Below are 21611 nucleotides of genomic sequence, written 5' to 3'. Positions count from 1 at the left end.
TATCTGACGCATCTGCCTGCCCACCCTCATGCACTCATTTGACCTAAAATTATTCTGACCGCATCCCAAGTGGGCACTAAGTCCTACGGTGGGCTAGAGGTGGGGATGTGTGGCTGAGCCCCTTGTTGGTGGGCAGAACCCAGTCTCCTCTAGAATCCCCTGCAGCTACCTGGGTCTGCAAGGGAGTGAGGGCTTGTGGGCTAGCCTGGGCTCACCTTCCTAAGCAAGCTCTCCTCCATGGAAAACAACGCCCAGACAGACCCTGGGAACGGCCTGGGACACTCCTGCTCAACTAGGGGAACCTACAAGTCCAGCCCACGCCCCCAACGCATACGAAATGCCACAGATATAAACAGTCACATATTGCTTAACGACACTCTGAGAAATGCAGCATTGGACGATTTTGTCACTGTGTGAACGTCTTGGAGTTGACTTCCACAAACCCAGACGGTCTCGCCTCCCCCACACCTAGGCGATCGGGTGTCACCTGTCGCTCCTGGGCTACACACCTGTACCGCATGGTCCTGTACCGAGTACTGCAGGCGACAGTAACGAAATGGTCAGTATTTGTGGGTCTAAACGCGGAAAAGGTACAGTCAAAAGATGGCATTATAATCTAACGGGACCAATGTCACATAGGCAGTCTGCTGCTGACCACAGTGTCCTCATGTGGTGGTACATACTGTATTAAAACTCAAAGACGGCCGGGCGCGGTGGCTCACGCCTGTAATCCCAGCACTTTGGGAGGCCAAGGCAGGTGGATCACGAGGTCAGGAGATCAAGACCATCCTGGCTAACACGGTGAAACCCCGTCTCTACCAAAAATACAAAAAAATTAGCCGAGCGTAGTGGCGGGCACCTGTAGTCCCAGCTACTTGGGAGGCTGAGGCAGGAGAATGGCATGAACCCGGGAGATGGCGTTTGCAGTCAGCAGTGATCGCGCCACCGCACTCCAGCCTGGGCGATAGAGTGAGACTCCGTCTCAAAAACAAAACAAAACAAAACAAAACAAAAAAACAAAAACTCAAAGATGCCCCTTCTTACAGCTTCACCTCAGACTTCTCCACACCCGAATAAACAAATAAATGCAGGGAGGATCAAAATTCAGTCACAGGGACAACACAATGCACTCCCCACAGCACACACGGAGCAGGGCTCTTGCAGATTCACGAGGCAGCCTTGAAATCAGGGATACAAATAAATTTCGCGGCTGCCGCCGACCTGCCTGGATGGGGCCTGCGGGTGTGTTCCCGTGAACATGGGCCTCTCTCGTCCCCAGGAATCAAAACAGTTTCTCTGACAGGGAAGAGAGTAAATGACATGCAGAAATCAGAATTTAGGGAAGACAACACTTTCTTTCCTCTCCCCAGGCATTGCTGGGAGCATCACAGATTTTATCATTTATTCTCACCAGTCGGCAGGCATCGGCCTGGTTTTTCACAGGAAAGCTGAGAGAGGCTGAGGGTGCTGAGGTGAGAGCCCCCCACCGCCCCAACAACCAGCAGGAAAGGGTGGGAGCGGGTGGTGGAACAGGAGAAACAGCTGAGCATTCTTTGTTTTGTTTTTGAGATGGAGTTTCACTCTGTTGCCCAGGTTGGAGTGCAACGGCGCAATCTCGGCTCTCTGCAACCTCCGCCTCCTATGTTCAAGAGATTCTCCTGCCTCCGCCTCCCAAGTAGCTGGGATTACAAGCGTGTGCCACCATGCCTGGCTAATTTCTGTTATTTTTAGCAGAGATGGGGTTTCACCATGTTGGCCAGGCTGGTTTCAAACTCCTGGCCTCACGTGATCCACCTGCCTTGGCCTCCCAAAGTGCTGGAATTTCAGGTGTGAGCCACCACGCCCAGCCAAGCCAAGGACTCTTTTTGGGTGGAAGTGTGGCCTCAGGTAGCTGAGAGGCTTGGGAATCTCCACAGTGGCATCAACAGCTGGGCCTCCCCACTGGCCTCTAAGTCCTCCCAGCCTTAGCACCGTCATTTTCCACATGAGCCACCAGAAACATATTCCTAAGCTCCCATCTCCCCTTCCTTATCCACCTTCAAGGTTTCCAGGTTGCCATCCCTCCTGAGCTTAGTACTTAAGACCCCTTGACTCATGGAGCCCAAGTGACATCTGTCCTCCACCATGTCAGCTCCACAGAGCCACTTATGGGTTCCTGCAACCGCTATTTCCCACCTCTGCACCCTGCTCACGCAGTGTCCCCATGCTCTAACTGCAGGCCCTCGCCACTTGGCCAACTCCTACTGATATGAAGGGTGCTCTGATGAACAAGCCACAATAGCAGTAGGAGGAGGAATTATTGTTTAAAAAGCTAATAGTTAATATGTACATATCAATAACAACATACTGTTAGGATCTGCGTGTGTGGAGGAGAGGCTGTGAAGATTCAGGCTCAAGCACTGGCCCCTCTGCACACACTCCAGCCACACATAGACAACCACTGCTCCGGCCACCGTCTGCCCTGAGTCCACAGGGATTCAACGGCCCCTTTGATGTGCCACAGGGGGTCATTATTGCTTTGTGATTTTTCTTTTTCCACTCTTGCTCTTAGGCTGACCCGATGGCTTCTGTGGGCCTCGGCCTCACCCTGCCCGCAAGACAGATCCAGGTATGGAGGGCCAGGGTCAGAAGAGAGTCAAGGGCAAAAAGCACATTGCCCTCCTTGACTGGTGAGAGACTAAGACCAGGGCCCCCGTCGCCCATCCGGAGATCATTCCTGAGACTCCGGAGCCACGGAAGCTCCTGGGGAGCATTTTTCCTGACTCACAGCCCTGAATTCTTTGCTCCCTGATCCAGGGGTCTCCAGGTGGGAGCTCAGGCTGTGGACACCAGGCACCCGGCACTGTTCCAGGCTGCTCCCCACTTCTCCCCACTCTCCCCAGGACAGCCCCATTCCCCTCATCTCTCCTGAAGTTCACAGCACCCTCCCAGCACCCCCAGCCTCCACAGGCCACACTCTGCTTCGGGGGGCCACTCCCCTGCTCAAAACCTTTCCAAACACCTCCCGCAGGATCAAACCCAACTGTCCTTTAAAGGATCGCTGTAGCAGGCGCAATGGGTGTGTGAGTCACACAGCCGGTTCCATTTGTCCCACTGACCTATCAGTCCCCAAAAAAGGCTTGGGTTTTGGACACAGTGGTCTCAGCATCTCAGTCGTCCCCATGGCCATAGGCCTGAGGAACAAACCAAGGGTGCATTCTCCCTCCCCTTACTACCGTCACTGAGGCCTTTGCCAGGCCAGGCTCTGGGCTGAGCACTGAGACCACAGAGGAAAGTGGGTCTGTCCCAGCCCTGGAGGGGATCCTGGGGCAGGGGACTGGCCACTAGTGAGCCTCACAGGGTTGGGGGGGCCATGCCAGGGAAGATGCAGAAAGGGCTATGGAGGCACCAAGCAGGGGTTTCTAAGCAGTGTGCTGAGGTCAGAGGAGACTCCCCAGAGGCAGTGATGTTTGAGAAGAGAGAAGGAAAGCATGATAGACCCAGAGAGCCTGGAGCTCCGCCCAGCAGAGGACAGGGCCGGCAGGCCGGGGCAGGCAGCCGGAGTTGACATTTCTGAATGCCGACCCCATTACCCATGGGTTCTGGGCTCCCCGACTGTCATCAACAGGGTCACCCCTCCACAGTGCTGGGAGCGAAGATGAGGAAACCAAGATTCAGGCAGGTGAAACCATGACTCAAAGATATCCAGCAAGTTAGTGACATGGATGAAATGGCCCTGGTTTAAATAAGTGGGCACCTAGATCTCATCCCTAGACATTTAAAAATATGTTTTTAAAAACATTCACTGTAGGATTCCAACTGTTGTCTCTTTGGGGGCCGCAGAGCCTTCATCAATCCTTTCTTCTGTTATATGTGGAATTCCTTCTGTGTGCTGTGCACAGTCTCACCCTCCTGGAGTTTCCTGGGATGGAAGTGTGGTGAGGCACACGACGAACTAATGAGAACGAAGCAGGGTTGGTGCCCCTGGGGTCCCTGCTCAGGTTAAGAATTGTACTAAGTTAGGTCTGGTCCTTTTCACACCCATCTCTTCATTCCTGTGCACACAGCAGACACTACTAATCAATGCCAGTCTCCAAAGCCTTCTCAACACGGCATCTCGGGCAGCCCCTATCAATCTATCGAGCCGGAACTGGAGAGGACAATGATTGCCAGCTCTGCTGCAAATGGACATGCAGGATGGCAAGCACAGTGTGTCAGACCAGTCAGCTCCCCACCTCCCTCCCTCATCCTCAGGATCCCAGACCCCTGAAATTCTATCAGATGTCCAGGTGGAATACATGACATTCAGCCCTGTCCTCGACCAGCATTCTTATATGAAAGCAAAAACCCTCCAGATGTCTGCTCACTTTCCCAGGGAATTGGGAGGTGATGCTGGGACAGGCTGCTGACAGGTACCTGGACTGTGAGTCCTCGCTCTGCTGCTTCCTGGAGCCTCAAGGAGGGGCACTGCTGGTCCTCCACGAAAATGGACAGACTGAGGTTCAAACTTCAGTGCTACTGCTTATGAGCTGTGTGACTCAAACTTTAAGTATCTACACTCTCTGGGCCTCTGCTGTTTCATCTAAAAATGAGGACAGAGATACCAGTCCCCAAATTTTGGCCAGCGCAGTGCCAGGGATCTGTGAGCAGCCCATAAATCCTGGGTCCCCTCCTTCCCTTCTTCTGAAGTCAAGGGGCTATGGTACACAGGTGTCAAGCTCCGTTCACATCTGCCACTGGGGCCATCACATGCCCTGCCACTGCGAGGCTCACACGGGACATGAGCAGGAATGTCTCTGCGGCCTCTATCCTCCATGGCCAAGGATCTTTACCACCCAAGGAAGCATCCATTTGTAAGAGTTTTCTCTCCCTCTCTCTTTTCTTTCTCTTCCCCTCTACGCAAAACCCCCTGGCGGCCAATCCTGCCTCTGTCCCCAAGGCAGTTTCAAAGGGCCCATCTCATCCTGCAGATGCGATGGCAGTAATTCCATTAATAGGAAGCAAGATGAATGGTACCCTGTGCCCAAAGTGTATGAGGCAAGATGGAATGGGGGGGCCCTGGGGGGAAGGAAAGTGTTGCTGCAATTCACCCTCCGTTGGGGCCTTATTAGGTCCTGAAAGAGCTGCCGCACTCGCTAAAACCTGCTTCTGCCAGCAGAAGCCTCATTTTACAAATATACAACAAAAAACCCGTAAATGGGAAGAAAACCCTGAAGATTACGCTCCCCTGCTGCAGCAAGGCTGCGAGCCGTGGCTCAGAACTGAAGTCTTTAGCCTCCTCAACTCCCGCTTTAAATAAATGGCCTAAATGCCAGCTCACCATTTCGTGAATACGGAGCACGGCTATTTCTTTGCTGTTTAAGGACTGCTTGCCAACGGTGGGATGGGATAGCTTTGGAAACATTTTGTTATAAAAGGTTGGCCTGTTCCAGATGCTATAAAACCCCATTACCCTGGCTGTCGGTCCCAGGAAGGGTGGATACGGGCCCGTCTGCTGTCACAGACACACGTGCCCTGACTGCCCACTGTCATTTCTTAGGTCTTCTCCTGCCCTGAGAATCGGTGGCATTTTGAAGGCAATTTCGCTGTGGAATGAGTGTCCATTTCCACAAGTATGCAAAGGGTTCCGTCCCTGCCCCTGTTCGGGATCAAGTCCTGAATTGTTCTTTAGGCCTCAGTTTATCCAAATGCAGGATGTTGGGGAGGCCCAAGCTAGTCCGAAGACCGCCATGGATGATGGCAGACAGAGCAGGTGGATGTGGAATAAGGCTGCCCGGGGCTGTGTGACCTCGGCAAACCACACAGCCTCTCTGAGCCTCCACTTCCTCATCTGTCACATGAAACTCACAGCCTTGGAGCAACGAGTCAACAAAATCCTGGCTCATGCAGAAACGGTCATTTTTCAGGCCAATTTAGCACCAACAATCTGTCTCTATTCTTCTCTGCAGAGCCCTCCTGCAGCACCCAGCATGGCCCTGACACATGGTAGGTGTGTGCTGAGAGTCTACTGCTTTGAGCAGAACCTGTGGTTTTTCTGCTGCCAAGAATTAAAAAAACATCCATTCACACCAGGACAGAGTGGTTCCGAGAGTGTGGTCTGGAAGCCACGGGCGTGGGTTCAAATCCTGACTTGGCAGTGGGCACACTGGGCACTCTTGGGCAAATGATGCAGCCTCACTCAGCCTCCCTTTCCTCCCCTGTAAAATGAATTAATAGGACCTGCCTCTCAAGGTCACCGAGACAAGTCGATGCGATCACATGTGACCAGGGCCTGGCCCAGGCGGGTCCCCATGACCAGCAGCGTTAGGGGGAGCGGATCTGAGTCTTAGGAGAGCCTGGGGGAAAACTCCCACACTGCAACTAGAAAAAGTGATTTCTCAAAGACACCTTGAAGCAAAGCAAAGCCCGATGAGGCCTTCCCAGGACCCTGGGAGTGCTGGAACCTCACACAAAAGGCAGCATGTTAAATCCCCAGGGATTGCCCTTTAATGGAAGGAAGACACTGAAGGAACTCCATTCTTTGTGGCAGCCATGGGCCACCACGCTGGCCCAGCTACTCTCCCCAGTGCTGCCTGGCCAGGAACCCTGCACCTGTTTCTTGTTTAGGAACCATAACACCAGCCTTGTGCAGGCAGGGACTTCATGCCTGGGGCTCATTACTGTATCTCAACAGAGCGCTTGGTTCTGTGGGATAAAATGAATGAACAAAGAAAACAAGGAAGAGATGAATTCCTTAGAGAGGGCAATTCTGGGCTGAGAGCCCGCCAACATGCCCTGACCTGTGGAGGTGCTCCTGAGCGTCACAGGGGCCACCAAGTTCCAATCTCACCCCACACCATGTTGTTTACCATCAACACAGAGGATCAAATGCCACTTCTGGGCCTGGCGTGGAACTGAGGACTATACACCCTTACCACAATGGATCAGGAAAACTGCCTCAGAGACAGGAACTGCTATTACCCCTTGCTCCACAAATGGGAAAACGGAGCCCTGAGTGGGTGGTGACAAGCCCAAGAGACACGGTGAGCACAAGGTGGGTGTGACTCGCGGCCAGGTGTGCCTAACTCTGCCGCTGCCACCTGTCTCTCTGGGCATAAGTACAGCCACAGAGCTGGCCAGGCCTTGCAGGAGAAAAGCTGGAGCCGTGGCCCTGAGATCTGCTTCCTGCCAAGAACAAGGGTAACTGCTCAGGGTCAGGAGCGGACAGGCAGCAGCCCTGAGGTCTGGCCCCTGTCCTGCCCCCACACAGATGCAGCAGACAATAGGAGCAAGAGGCCCAGCCCAGGAGGGACCTCAGCCAGCCAGCGTGCCTGGGATTCACATGCAAAGAGCACTAACTTTGGGGCCAGGGCCTGGGTTCAAATCTCAGTTTCCAAACTGTGTGGCTTATGGCTTTGGACTGGTAGCTTCATTCTCTGAGCCTTAGTTAACTTCATCTGAAAAATGGGATCAGCTCAAAGCCCACGAGGATTAATGAAGGCAACACACAGAAAGTACTTGGCCAGGTCTCTGGTGCACAGTGGGTACTAAGTAAGTACCCCTCACCTGAGCCTCCTCATCCATGTTTTCAGAGTAATCAGACGTCACTCCCTGTGGCTGCTGAGCCTCCCCATTTCAGGGCTGGGAACAGCGTGATGGCTGGTGGAATCTGAGCTCCTTGCCCTCTCTGATCTCTGGGGCATCGCGTGTTTGGCACTGTTCCCGTGTGAGAAGGTTGGCAACTGTGTCACTTGATTTCTGACCCTTGTCACTCAAGGAACGGAAGTCAGAGGGGATGGGTTTGTTAGTGCAAAAATCTCTGGCAATGGTGTAAGAGATTAAGTCAGGGAGGGCTGACCACGCTGTGTCTTTGGCACGAGAGGCTCAGGATGAGGAAGGAGAGCCCTTGGCTGGCCAACTATCCTGCTGGGGCAGCAGTGTGCAGACAGTGCTTAAAACAGAACTTTCCCTTCAAATCAGATCTGGCCCCAGCCCCATGGAGAGAACCAATAAAAGGCCCCTGCTCTGTGTGAAATGTGTGTGTGGGTGCTATGGCCCCTCCCATCAGGCTGGCTTCATGTCCAGGTGACCCAGCCCTGCCCTAAGAAGGGAGCCCCAAGCGTAGGGCTTCATGCTGCGCTTTCACCGTCCTGAAACGCTTCATGTCATCTTTGAGTTTGTGTTAAGTGGAGTCTGGTGGAATAATGGAGCACATGCTGGCAGCACAGAGTCTCAGCTGCCTCCCCAGGATGGGTACTCGGCTGCCTGCTCCCCCACCCGCTACCTGCAGCAGGGGCCCAGATGCAGGCAGGAGGATTGGGGGCAGGTACGCCCGCACCCGTGAGGTCTGCACTCGCCCTGAAAGTATCTTGTACCCAGGGGGTGAGACAATAAATAGCAAACAAAACACATCATGACAGATGGAAGAGAGATTGCAAAGGAAAGGAAAAAACTTTTTTCTTGTTTTTTACTGTTTTTTGAACAAGGGAACTTGCATTTTCATTTTGCACTGGGCCTCACAAATTTTGTAGATGGCCCTGTGTTCCATTTCCGTGGACTTCTGACTTGTCCCCTCCCACTCTGAGGACCTAGGGACACCCCTAGGCCTCTGTAGAATGGGAAGACACCATTAGGTCTAAGACCATCAATTCCCAAGAGGCTTCTCGGACACTCAGGCCCCGCCCTGTGGGTCTTGTGCGGTGAATTTCTATGGCTGGCCATTTATTGCCGTCTTGTGTGCCAGGCCCCACTCCAGGTGCTGAGGACGTCTGATCAACCTTTCGAGACCTCTGTGCTGGAGGGGATCCAGGTCACAGAGCAGTAACGCAACAGGCAGAACCAACAGCAGCAGATGTGGGGGGATGGAGCACACAGGGGGATGGGGGGCATGGAAGGAACGGCCACTGCAGCTGGCACATTCCAGGTGGCTTCCAAAGGCAGGGATGCTGCGGTTGGCTCTAGGAGACTCCTCTATAAAAGGGGAACACCTTGCCCTAACTGGCTGGACGGTGGGAGACTGAAAGGGCTGTCAGTTGATTCCTCCCAGGGCACTGCAGGGAGAGGGAGAAGCTGAGGCAAAGGCTCAGGGGCCACAGAACACTCGTATGGGGGACAGTCTGCAGTAAACTCTCTTAACGACTCTGCAAAACCAACAACAAAGAGAAGGGCAGAGGCTCAAGAACTGCGTTTCCTGAGCACCTACTATGTGCCAGGCACTGGGATGCAGTGGCCCTTCCACACTACTCTCTGCCCCTCCTAGGCTAGATATTCATTCCTTGTGCCTTCCAACCCCATCTGACATTTTACAGACATCACCTTCCTTTCCTGTGATTTAGGAAGCTCACTGAGGCAGGCGGATCACTTGAGGCCAGGAGTTCGAGACGAGCCTGGTCAACATGGTGCAACCCGCCTCTACTAAAAATACAAACAAAAAATTAGCCAGGCGTGGTGGTGGGTGCCTATAATCCCAGCTACTCGGGAGGCTGAGGCAGGAGAATTGCTTGAACCTGGGAGGCAGAGGTTGCGGTGAGCCAAGATCATGCCACTACACTTCAGCCTGGGTGACAAGAGTAAAACTCCGTCTCAATAAAATAAAAAAAAAAAGTCCAGTTAGTACCAAGCAAGGGGTCACCCAGGCAGGGGTGGGGGGTTTTCGGATATGACCTGTCACCCCTAGAGCGGCACGGCACGGTAATTAAGAGCTAGGATGCAGAATGGGGTCAGCCTGGATTTGCTCCTGAGCCACTTGCTGGCTGTGGGGTCTGGGGTGGACCACTGACTTGGCTGGGCCTCAGTGTCCCCTCTGTAACTTGGGGTTCATAAAAGCCCCACCCTCTGGGGATGCTGTGATGATTAAATGACATGGTATCAGTGAAGGGTATGGCACTCAGCAAGTGCTCAATAAATGTCAGCCATTGTTTTTGTCATAAAACTCCAAACATCACATCAGAAACCCAGGCGTCCTGTGACGCTTCTCAGGATCACAGGAATCCGCTCCCTCCTTTCCGCATCTGCCGAGACCCTGCTCTGAGCCTCCTCTCTCCCCCATTGTCATGTCGCATCAGTCCATAAATATTTAAACAATATGTCATCAGATTATTATAACATATGATCTATAGCACTGATGTGCTGCAGTTCTGTGCATTTGGGCTTCATTTTCAGAATATCGAGACATAAAATATTTATGTATTTAGCCAACTACGCGATCTCACATTCTGTCTCAAAATGCTGGGTGGTGGCAAGACGCTGAACTGAGACACAACGTGTGAAGCGGATGCCTTGTTCTCACGTCGGTTCCTGAGGCATCTGGATTGTTTCTGGTTCATTCTGGGGATGTCACTACGTGGCCTGTGAACAGTGGCTGATGGGGTATATCACACCAAGCAGAGAGAGGACTAGGACCAAAGACCCCATTGAAACCCCACAAGTGTCCAAACAACTACAGACGGTGCCATTTGCATTTCTGTGCCTCCACGAGTCTGCACACAGTAGGTGGTCGTTAAACGTCCACTGGGAAGTGAATGCATTCACCTGTGGCACACAGCACACCCTATGGGCTGGCACACAGTAGGGACTCAGTCATATTTGTTCTGTTTCATTCCACCCCCAGTGTCCAGCACCAGGCCAGGTACATCAGCAAACAGTGCTGGATGAATGGCAACTGAAAGAATAAATGTGTGACCAGATAAACCACTTAAGTAGCTAATAAATGAATGAGGGATAATGACTCCCTATCTGATGGTCCAAATTACACTGTGTAAGACCCTCCTCCTAAGAAATAAAGGCTCTCCAGTAACCTGTACTGGGTAGGAAAAAGGGTTTTTCTGGGTAATTAAATATCTCAATTGCTAACATTAGCACACCACAGTGACCATATGTCCTGACTATGTAATTTCAAAGATGCCACCCCATAAGCCATTTGAGCATCCAGGGACTTCGCACAGCAGACAGCATCTTCCAAACCGCCTCTCCTGTCCCTGAATGGCACTAAATACTTCTACAGATCACTGCCCCTTTGGGAGTTTGGAAAGTGGGGCCATGACGTATCAATGTCTGAAGACACAGAACACCATAAAGGTCTGTATGAGTGAAAGGTGTTAGCTCGTAGTACAAGCACTTTCTCTGCACACTTCCCTAGGAAGATGGGGCAGGTACCTCATCTGATTCCTGCGTGTTTCCCCAGGGGTCAAGAAGGCGTGTGGTGCTCAGCCATCCTTTGCTGCACAGCACCGGGAAACCTGGTCACGAGGCTTCCTCATTTCAGGGTCCTGGTGCCCAGCCTAGGGGCAGCCCAGCACTCGGTGTGCCCATTACCCCTTGGAGAAAACCACAGAATGTTTCCCAAATGCCACGCTGTCACCACCAGGCTGGCTCCAAGAGCAGGCGGCTCCCACACTTGTCTCAGCCTCTGCACAGACAAAAACCCAGTCCTCATTTCCTCTTGGGTTAGGTAAGGAGGCTGGCATTTTAAACAAACACAAAAGGCCACTACATTCCCGGGGGAGATGAACAAAGGCAATGTACACATACTGACTCAGTCCGGCATGCTGGGCCCACTCGAGGTCCTGGTGTAACTGAATCTAGGCGGACTCGACCGGACCTGCCAAACCCAGGGGCGGGTTCCCTCTCCTCTGCTCCCTTCTGTGTGCCATGTGGTGCCCAGTGATCCTGCCATCTGGGCATCCACCCTGGTGGCCCGCCAAGGCCACATCAGCTACAGAATCTTTCTTCTTTCAATGCTGGGTTTCCTGCTTTCTAAGATGGGGTAGAATCTGGGGTCCTGCTCATTTGCTGAAAAGTCATGTCTGTGCTCAGAGGTGGCGTGCTTAGCCTTTCCTCAAAGCAATCCCCAAAAGACATGCCCTCTAAACAAAATAAGTGCGTGCTTGGTAGAAAATGCAGCTTTAAGACACAGCACAGACCCATTCCAACCCAAAGCCCTCCTATGCAGACATGTGGGAGCTGCCTCTGCAGGGAAGGGGCATAGGAAGGAGAGCCTGTAACTCTGGGAGGTAGAGCCCTTCTGGGCTTAGGTTCCTCCTCATTGGAATAATTCGAGGATGAGCATTTCTCTAAGAAACCTCTTCTCCCAGGGAAGGGCCAGCTCAGCTCAACTCAGCCCTGCGCAGCCCACTGAGGGGAGTGAGGAACGTTTGCTAACCGATTCGTTCACTCCATATAAACATTCTCCAAAGATCTTGCTGCGTGTCCACTTAAAACTTCCCATTCACTCAATAAATATTAATTGAGCTCCTCCTATGTGCCAGGCACGATGCTGGGCATAGAGAATACTGTTGTGGTCCACAGACCCAGTCCCACCCCCTCCTGGAGTGCATGTTCAGTCTGTTATGCAGGTTACAACTATGCGATGACAAGACGGATGTTCACGGGCCCTGGCATGGTACCTGGGTGCACGCTGTTCCTTTCAGCTGCCTGGGGGCCCTCACCCAGGCCCTGACCTGGGCAGCTCACAGCCCACATCCTGGTCACTTCCGGAGGGCAGCCTCTGTCCTCTGATTTTCAGCTCAGACCCCTAGGCTGTGGGTGTCCTCACAGCACTCGGGCTGATGCTCGTCAAGCACCACAGATCCTGGACTCTCTGGGTCTCTGCTTCCTCATCTATAAATTGGGCATCATGGTACCCACATCACAGCATCACTGGGAGGATGAAGCGCATTCCCTCAGGTTAAGGGTTAGATTAGAACATGAGCCACGGCAAGTGCCTGGTAAGGCGATCTACCGACGGGAGCAAAGGCCGAGGAAGCAGAAGGAAGTTCCACAGCCCGGCTCCCACCTCCCGGCCCCACCTGCCTCCCCACCCTGGGGTCTACCTGCCCTTCACCCCAGCCCTCTCAGGCCTCTGGCAAACCCCACGTCTCCCTCCAGGTGGGCTCAAACACCCCCCAACTGCCGCAAGTTCTCCTACTTCCCCAGAGAGTGCATTCCAAAAGACGCCACCTGCAAATCAATCAAGAGCACCTAAGAAGGGGTTGTGACAGCCTCTGTCCCCACCAGGTGGTGAGAGGCCAATGGGTGGGGCCGTTAGAGGGTCTTTGTGTGGGCTCCCAGCACAATGCCTGACACAGGATTTCTATCCGGACATATGTCTTGAAGGAATGAGAGAATGTGCCACACACCAGCCAGCGCAAGCATCTCTGGTTAGCAGAAGAGAGTCCCCCCTAGCCCACACGACAGTGGAAGGTCTGTGTTTTTGCATCAAAACTTTTCACCCGCAGTCCAGGCCCAGGTGTCACAACCAGAGCCTTAGCCTGAAAGTTGGGACAGTGATCTGATTTAGGCTACACAGCAGCAGGCTGCATGTGGGACCTGAGGCTGGTCATGATATCTCTCCGGGCCTCAGTGTCCCCATGTGTAAAAGGAGAGGGTTTCATGCATTTATTTATTTATTTTTTTAAGCAAGAGAAACTTGTCTTTTTTTTTGAGACAGAGTCTCGCTCTATTGCCCAGGCTGGAGTGCAGTGGCGCCATCTCGGCTCACTGCAACCTCTGCCTCCCGGGTTCAAGTGATTCTCCTGCCTCAGTTTCCCGAGTAGGTGGGATTACAGGCGCCCATCACCATGCCCAGCCAATTTTTGTATTTTTAGTAAAGACGGGGTTTCACCATGTTGGTCAGGCTGGTCTCAAACTCCTGACCTCATGATCCGCCTGCCTCAGCCTCCCAAAGTGCTGGGATTACAGGCGTGAGCCACTGTGCCTGGCCAAAACTTTTCTGTTTAACATTTTTCTCAGATAAATTTAACCATTTTAAAGCAAACCGCTCGACGGGATTTATTACAATCACAATGTTGTGCAACCACCACCTTCATCTGGTTCCAAAACATCTGCGTCACCCCAATAAAAACCCATGTCCCTTAAGCAGTTGCTCCCCAGTATCCCCCCTCTCAGAGGCCCTGGTAACCACCAATCTGCTTTCGGTCTCTGTGGATTTATCTATTCTGGCTATTTCATGTATCTTAAAATGACTCCTATGCAAAACCTCCTTATGTAAAACAGGCAACAGGAAGGTGGGTTTGCCCCCTTCGCCTCCCTAGAGCTCACATTCCTCATTCTTAGTGGCCTTTCAGGGAAAGCTCTGATGCCAGGCACCATTCTTTGCAGAATTCTTTTTTTTTTTTTTTTTTTTTTTTGAGACAGAGTCTCGCTCTGTTGCCCAGGCTGGAGTGTAGTGGCGTGTTCTCGGCTCACTGCAGCCTCCGTCTCCCGGGTTCAAGTGATTCTCACGCCTCAGGCTCCCAAGTAGCTGGGATTAAAGGCACGCCACCACGCTCAGCTACTTTTTCGTATTTTTAGTAGTAATGGGGTTTTGCCATGTTGGCCGGGCTGGTCTCAAACTCCTGACCTCAAGTGATCTGCCCACCTCGGCCTCTCAAAGTGCTGGGATTACAGGCATGAGCCACCAGGCCAGTCCCGGTCTTTGTGACTTTTAGATTACCTTTTCTGTCACATGGTACAACCTCTTAGCAGAATTCTAATCCTAAAGTTGAATTTCTAAGGCACATCACCCCCAGGGGTGCCTGAGGATCACATGGCTGGTGCCTGGTGTCACTGGCTTGTTTTCCGGATGAGGGTGTAGAGGCTGGGCCCCCATGAAGCCCTCCTTGCATGAGATGACTGCAGAGGAGTGAACCTCCAGAGCCTGGTGACACCTTCTCCTGCCACACAGACTACAGCTGGGTCTAGGCTGTGATGAGCTGGTACAGAAGCCGCCCCAGAGGGATGGCCACTTCCAGAGGACAAGGATCTCTCCACCGGCTCAGGAAAATGAGCAGGAAACTCAAACGGCTTTGCAGGGGGCGGGTGCACAAAATGTGCAGGACTCCCTCAGGCCTTGCTATGCAGACCTTTTCAGGAGGACTGCTGGGTGAAGAGGGCTGCTCACTTCTGCCCCACAGCCAGGCCTGTGCCAGCCGCTCCTGTCAGCGCAGTCCTCTGCAGGGCTGACGCTGTGTAAATAATTAACAAAACATCTGCCTTGCTTCATAACACACCGTGGCTGACACAGCTCTCAGGGCCTTCAGAGACCTCCAACACCACACCGAGGACTTATGGCCTTGCCTTGTGGGGGCAGGTGGGGACAAGAGCAGATACTGAGAGGCAAACATTTTCCTGAGGTGCCACAGGGCCACCCTGGTGCTTAAATCCTGCCTCTTTGCAAACTGCACTGTCTCCTTCCCTTCCGTTTTGGGAGCCATGATCCTAGGAAGGTGCTCTGGTGGAATCCACAGGGGTCCCCGGCACCCACTTCCGGCCTTGTTTAGGGCCTCAATACAGGGGCACTGGGGACATTCTGGGCCACGGACCATGGGTCCTGGCTGAGTGACCCTGACTGGGTCCTTGGTCATTAAAGCTTTTCCATGTCTCTCATGTAATCTCGGGGAATGGGCATCAAGCACTTACAAGGTGCTGAGCATCTGAAATGCATTATTTCACTTAGTTCCTCCCCCAAACTTTCTGAGGTCATAATATTGTCCTTGTTTTCCAGATGAGGATACTGAGGTTTAGAGCAGTGGGCAACGTGCTCATGAGAGGCAGGTCTGGGACTCCAGCCTCACTCACTCCATCAGGTGCCCGAGCCCAGGCTCTCAATGCGGTTGCAGGGGAGCGCCTTGCTCTCTCTGAGCCTCAGGTTCCACTCTGTGAAACAAATGGCTGGCGAGAGTCCTTCCGACTCCAAAAGTCCACAGTAAATAAACCCAGTGCTCATCCCAACTCCAGTGGGTGTGTGCGAAGCTCTCTGGATTGGGAGCCCAGTGAATTCCTCATCAGCGGCTTGGATTCATTAGAGCTGAAGGTCATGTGCATCCATCCTTTTGCAGGTGTCTTCCCAACAAGCCCAAGTTTCAAAGACGTTGAGGACAAGGAACAAGAGAGGGCAGGCATTTGAGAAGGGGCCTGTGGACTAATTCCCATACTGCCACTCACCTGCAGTAAGAACGCGCCTCTGGAACATGGAGTTCTTCTTAAAGGGATCTCTGTTCACCCGGGTCAACATGACCCACCCCGCAAACCTCAGCCTAATTCTGAAGCATGAGGGTTAAACAATTCGGGGAAAATGCAGGCACTGCAGGCTCTGAATGGCAACTTCCCTCCCCCTTCCCCTGTCCAAATTCCTTCACACTCTATGGAATTCCCACATAAAGCCCCTTTTTTCTTTTCTATGAGGTCACCATCACGCAGATGGCTAAGAGAAAGAAAGAACGGCTCCGTGCAGATCCAGGCCACTGCAACTGAATGCATTTCAGATCTTGGCCACCCCATCTTTCAATTCCCATGGCCCCCCCACTTGCCCAGCCACAGCTACAGTGGCGGTGGCCAGTCAGGTCTGGTGGGGTGCTGTGATCCTGCCCTTGCTGAAGGCCTAGCTAGAAGACCTGTGCCTTTACCACCAGACCACCCGAGAAGTCATCTGTGGAAAAATCCAGAACTGGAGACAATGGCGCAGCCCGTGTATGCGGGTCTGTGTCCACAGAAGCAAGTCCTGTTAGAGGGACAGATGTCAAAATGCTAGCTCCCACTCCAAGTTCAAGTTCCCAAAGTTAACGTCACAGGAAATTACTCCACCAACTGATTTGCCCCGACGTCGGCTCCTCCGTCTGGAAGTCGAGTCTGAGAGGGCCATTGCTTTAGTTCAGCTTTGGCCAAAGGAAGGGACCAGCTCAGACAGGAATGAGGGAAAGTGCTGGCCTGATTTTTTTTCTTTTTAAACTAACATTTTCCCCAAAAGTTATCTTGCCATTACCCAAGAGTCATAAGTGAAAAGACAGCCAAATACCAAAAAGCCACTGAGGCCCTCAACAGTGTCTGCTCATTTCAAAGCCATCTCACAGACAGCCAGGAGGTACCCAGGCCACCGCAGACCACCCCTCACTCAAGAACACTCCTGCTCCCCAGAGCTCCATGTTCCATGTAAAGTTCCATGGCATGTGCACGCCACTTCCTAAGAATGATGTCAGCAAAAAAAAAAAAAAAGATAAAAACGTGGAAACAAGGACTATTTTTACCTCCCCAAATCACAGGCCAGACGGGAGAAAAATCCATCAATGCCAGAAATGTGGCTGAGCCTTCGCACAAGATCTATTATTTCACACCTTAAATTAACGCATCTCAAAGCAATTTGCAAATGTTCGTCAATTTGCAGAACATACATGGAAGGCAGAGAAATACCTTTTCCTTTCAACATCGAAGGACACTGGCGGAGGGCACAACACGGCCCAAACCACACAGGTCCTCACACACAACATTCATTTCAAGCACACGTAGTAGAAGCCGTGATCAAAATGGAAATGAGCAGGGAAAAAAAAAGGCAGGCAGGGGACTTAAATGACAAGTGACAAGAAGCCTACCTAGAAGTGATCACACTGTCAGATATTTAGGACTGTGAGTCAGGCCCGTGAAGGTGACATCGGGAGGTCAGAACGCCGGACTCTTTCTGCGAGCAGTGTCCCAGCCTCATCTCCACACAAGTCTGGCAGTGGCTACCCGTATTTAATCTTCGATGATTCATCAGGGCCCTCCACTCTCCATCCTCCAACTCCCTTGCTTGGTCTAGCCTGAGAAGAGGAAGGAAATATTCTTCTCTTTTTGACAACTGTTTTGACACTTCCCCTATGAAAAGTATCTGGGGCACTTAAAGAAAAGAAAAAATGTGAATGGCGGCCCTTTCTCTCCAGTAGCTCCGGCCCTGGGCAAGGAAGGCCAGCAGTACCTTCTGGAAGACCTCTCCCAGGTCTCGCGCAACCCAGCCCTGCAGGAACCTAGCCTGTCTTAACCTACTTGGCTTTGCAGCATGCAACAGAAGCAAAGCATGACAAAGGCAGCCAGATGTGGTTTAAGGTGAGGAACTCTGGAATCAGAGACGTGGGTTCAAATCCCGACTCTGCCATTTGCAGGTTTATGACCTTGCCCAAGTTACTTAACCTCCCTCTCTGTAAGATCAGGAAAATGACATTGAGCCTCAGCGCAGGCCAGGCACCCAGCCCAGTGCCTGCCACCTTCCTAGTACAGTGGGGAGACCATGGGCTTGGCTCACACAAGCCTGGGTTCAAATCCAGCTCTGCTGTGTATTGGCACAAGGTCTTTGGCGCATTCTCTCATCTCTCTGTGTCCCAGTTTCCTCATCTGTAAATGGGCATCATGATGGCTCCCATCTCAGTGTTGGTGAGCAGACTGGGGGAAATACGGCACCAGACCTAGCACACAGTATATTCTCAATAAATGGGGACATGGCCGGGCATGGTGGCTCACGCCTGTAATTCCAGCACTTTGGGAGGCTGAGTTGGGCGGATCACCTGAGGTCAGGAGTTTGAGACCAGCTTGGTTGGCCAACATGGTCAAACCCCATCTCTACTAAAAATACAAAAATTATCTGGGCGCAGTGGCATGTGCCTGCAATCCCAGCTACTCAGGAGGCTGAGGCAGGAGGATCCCTTGAACCCAGGAGGCATAGGGTGCAGTGAGCTGAGATTGCGCCACTGTACTCCAGCCTGGGCAACAGAGATGCTGCCTCAAATATAAATAAATAAGTAAAAGTAAATGGGGACCATCTGTCATGGTGCTACTTTAATGAAATTATGCAGGTCATGTCTCTGAACCTCAGTTTCCTCATTTGTGAAATGGAGATAATAAACCCTATCTACGATGAGAAGAAAACAAACGGATGTGTGTTAAAGTATTCAGCACTAGGTCTGTGCACCTCAGCCAGTCAAATACCATATCCCAAGTGCAGTGGAAAGAGGAAAGGCTGTGAGGTTGGGCAGGTGACTTAGGATTCTGCCCCCACCTCCTCTCAGCTGCCCCAGGACACAGGCTTCACCCCGTGTGCCTCAGTTTCCTTGTGCACAAAACCAAAAGCATTTTCTGTCACAGAAGAGCACTGGGAGATTCACACCCCCTAGAACAGCTCCCAGCACACAGTCCCTTCTGCTCCGTAAATGGGAACTTCCTCCCCATTTCCCTCCTCTGCCCTTGTTCAAACCCACCAGAAATGCCACCAGTTAAAGCCGGGCGCTCCATTTCTGGAAACCCAAACAGGTCTAAATCCAGACCAACCTGTGTCTAAGGCCTTCAGTCTGAGACTTTATTTTGTGGAGATACAAACTACTTTTTAGTCATTTCCGAAGCAGACGGGACAGCAGAGGCTGACAAACCACAGGGACCATTTTAAATCCTGGGCCTTTTCTTCTGGGAAGTTAGGCAAGAACCTTCCCAAATGTTTGCCCATCAGGCTCTGGGCCAGGGAGTGACTCATTCCACGGCTCCCCACAGGCATATTTTATTTGGGGGTGGGGGATGCAGGGAGGGCTTGGCCTTGATGGGGGAAGGAGAGGGGGCATTTCCAGCAAACCCAGAAGGTGTTTTCTTTTTTTCATTTTCAGGACAAAAAAGAAAAAGAATGTGGGTCTTTTTTGCTTCCTTCCAGGTTTTGTTTGCTAAAAGAAGACGTCCAAAGTTCACTCGGTAAGCTCAAACTCACTGAGTCCAAACTCGCTGAGTCCGGGGCAGGCGCTTCCAGCCGGCTCTGCGTCCCTTTCAATGAAATTCTTCTTCCATTAACGACACGGTTTTTAAACGTGCCTTCAAGACCTACCTGCACGTACTGTACACCAAACTAAGGCGACATTTTCCCCCAGAAAAGGCAAGCTGAATTTGGAAAAGTCAGAGCAAGTAGGGAGCTCTGGAGTTTCTAAAGTTTGCCTTAAAGCAATTAAGACTTTGAACTGCAAAGATTTTCAACAGTTAGAGAGTGCGCACACACACACAAAAGCCTGTCAGTCAAAACTGCAAGGACGGACCTCGAAAGCTGGTGTCCCAAGTCCGCTGTGATCAATTTGTTACCGTCCTGGGACTCACACTTGGAGCCTAAGCGAGGTATAAATAAATCAAAAGATCCATCTACTTAGCAGGGCGGGCAGAGAGGCATCCACATACACAGGCAAGTCATAAGGTCAGCTCCCCAGGCCTGGCTGGAGAGAGTCAAGAACAAAGACAGGGGAGCCCGGAGGGTATTTAGGAAAACACCGTCCTCGGGTGCCCGGCCGAGGCCCACCACGGCCTCCGCTCGCCCAGCCTGTGTGTGCTGAGAGGGTCCTGCCAGTGGCCCTGCCACAGCCTGGTTTTGAGACCTTCGCCTCTGTCAGGCCCAGCCAGGCTCTGAGTCTGTCCTCCTGGCCCCTGGTTCACCAGATCAGGCCCAGTCCCGACCCCCAGCCCATGCCAGGCCGCTTCTCTCTTCACGGGCTCCCTGGCTTGGGGGCCATCACTGTGCAAAGGCCTGGTGGGCGCAAAGGGGGCCCTCAACCTCAGTAATAAACACGCTCGCGCGGTCCTGCACACTCATTATACCCACACCCACACAGGCACACTTTGGCCCTCCTGGACTCACGCATGTGCGTGCACACAAATCACTTTGGAATGCACACACGTGCACACACACACTCCCTGAGACCCGCACGTACTCCCTGCGGCGTCCGGCACACTCCTCCGACCGTCGTCCCCACTCGGGAAGTGGGTAGCGGGGAGCCATGCCCGCGTCCCCGCACGCACTCACCCCAACAACGCCACCAGACGCTCCGGGGTGCACACGCACACCCGCCGGGGACGCGCACACCCCGGGACACGCGGACACGCCGCCGCCCCCGCCCGCCCGGCCGCCGACACGCTCAGCCCCGCGCGGCCACACGCGCGCCCGCCTCCCGCTCTCCCCAGCGGAGCCCCGGGCGCGCGCCCGCCCTCGGCCCGGCTGGGGGTGACGGCCCAGCCGCCCGGCCCCCGCCCCTCCCCGGCCCGCGGGGCCCCACCGGCCCGACCCCAGCCCCAGGCTACTCACCGGCGCGCGGGCGGGCTCGGCTGCCGCGGGGGGACCGGTGCGCGGGCCCGCGGGCGGCTAGAGCGGTGCGTCCCACACGAGTTGGCGGCGCCGCGGCCGCACGCCCGTCTGCTCGGTTCCGCCGCCGCCGCCGCCGCCTGCGCGGGCCCGCGCGCCCGCGCGCCCGCCCCTCCCCGCCGCGGGGCCGCGCCGCCCCCTGCGCTCGTGCGCGCTGCCGCCACGCAAGCTTGAGGGGCGGGGGCGCCCCGACGGCGTCCTTCCTGGGCCTGGACCCCTCGACTCCGCCAAGTCCTGCGGCCGATCCGCTCGGCAGAGGAACCCCTTCCCCATTTCAGAGATGAGAAGACTGAGGCCCAGACTCACAGGGCGCAGGCCGGCGTCTCCCCCTCTTCTCCGGCTCTAGACTTACGATGAGGGTCTGCAGTCAGCCAACCCTTGAACTCCTCCCGTGGATCTTCGGATTCCCCATCACCTAGCATTGCTCCTGCCACAGTCCTAGTCATACTGAAATTGGCAAAGTAACAAGCACTTATTTTGCACCAGCCGAATGCAGGCACTGAAGTAGGCTCCAAGAGTATTCCGATGAGGGGAAGGCCCTGCCCCCCGCCCTCAAAGTGCCAGCGACTCTTCATCTGAAGCTCCCACTTCCTGTGGCCCCCAGGGTCCAGCAAGAGCCAATGTTGCGGAGGTTTCTGGAAGTAGCAAAAGTCCCCACTAAAGAATGCTGAACGCCCCCTCTAGAAGTCAGAGCCTCCCTGGGACCCAAGCAGCTCAGTTCTCACTTCACCTCCTCCCTGCACCCAGAATG

The 21611-nt window shown here is 53.4% G+C and overlaps 1 protein-coding gene across 3 annotated transcripts in view; it reads right to left on the bottom strand.

Annotated features, from left to right (window-relative positions):
• The window catches only part of NEK6 (NIMA related kinase 6), a 102571-nt gene extending 81605 nt beyond the window's left edge, over positions 1–20966 (bottom strand). Inside the window, exon 1 of one of the 3 annotated variants that reach the window (XM_033190735.1) lies at positions 20804–20966. The gene's annotated coding sequence lies outside the window, so the exon portion shown is untranslated. Of the gene's footprint in view, positions 1–17321; positions 17492–20524; positions 20645–20803 lie in introns of those variants that run through there. The other 2 variants (XM_033190751.1, XM_033190744.1) reach the window with 2 other exon arrangements.
• Between the last annotated feature and the right edge of the window lie 645 nt (positions 20967–21611).

The sequence above is a fragment of the Trachypithecus francoisi genome, unplaced genomic scaffold, assembly GCF_009764315.1.
Source record: "Trachypithecus francoisi isolate TF-2019V2 unplaced genomic scaffold, Tfra_2.0 Contig01585, whole genome shotgun sequence".
NCBI classification, from domain to species: domain Eukaryota; kingdom Metazoa; phylum Chordata; class Mammalia; order Primates; family Cercopithecidae; genus Trachypithecus; species Trachypithecus francoisi.
This window is presented reverse-complemented; position numbering and strand designations above follow the sequence as displayed.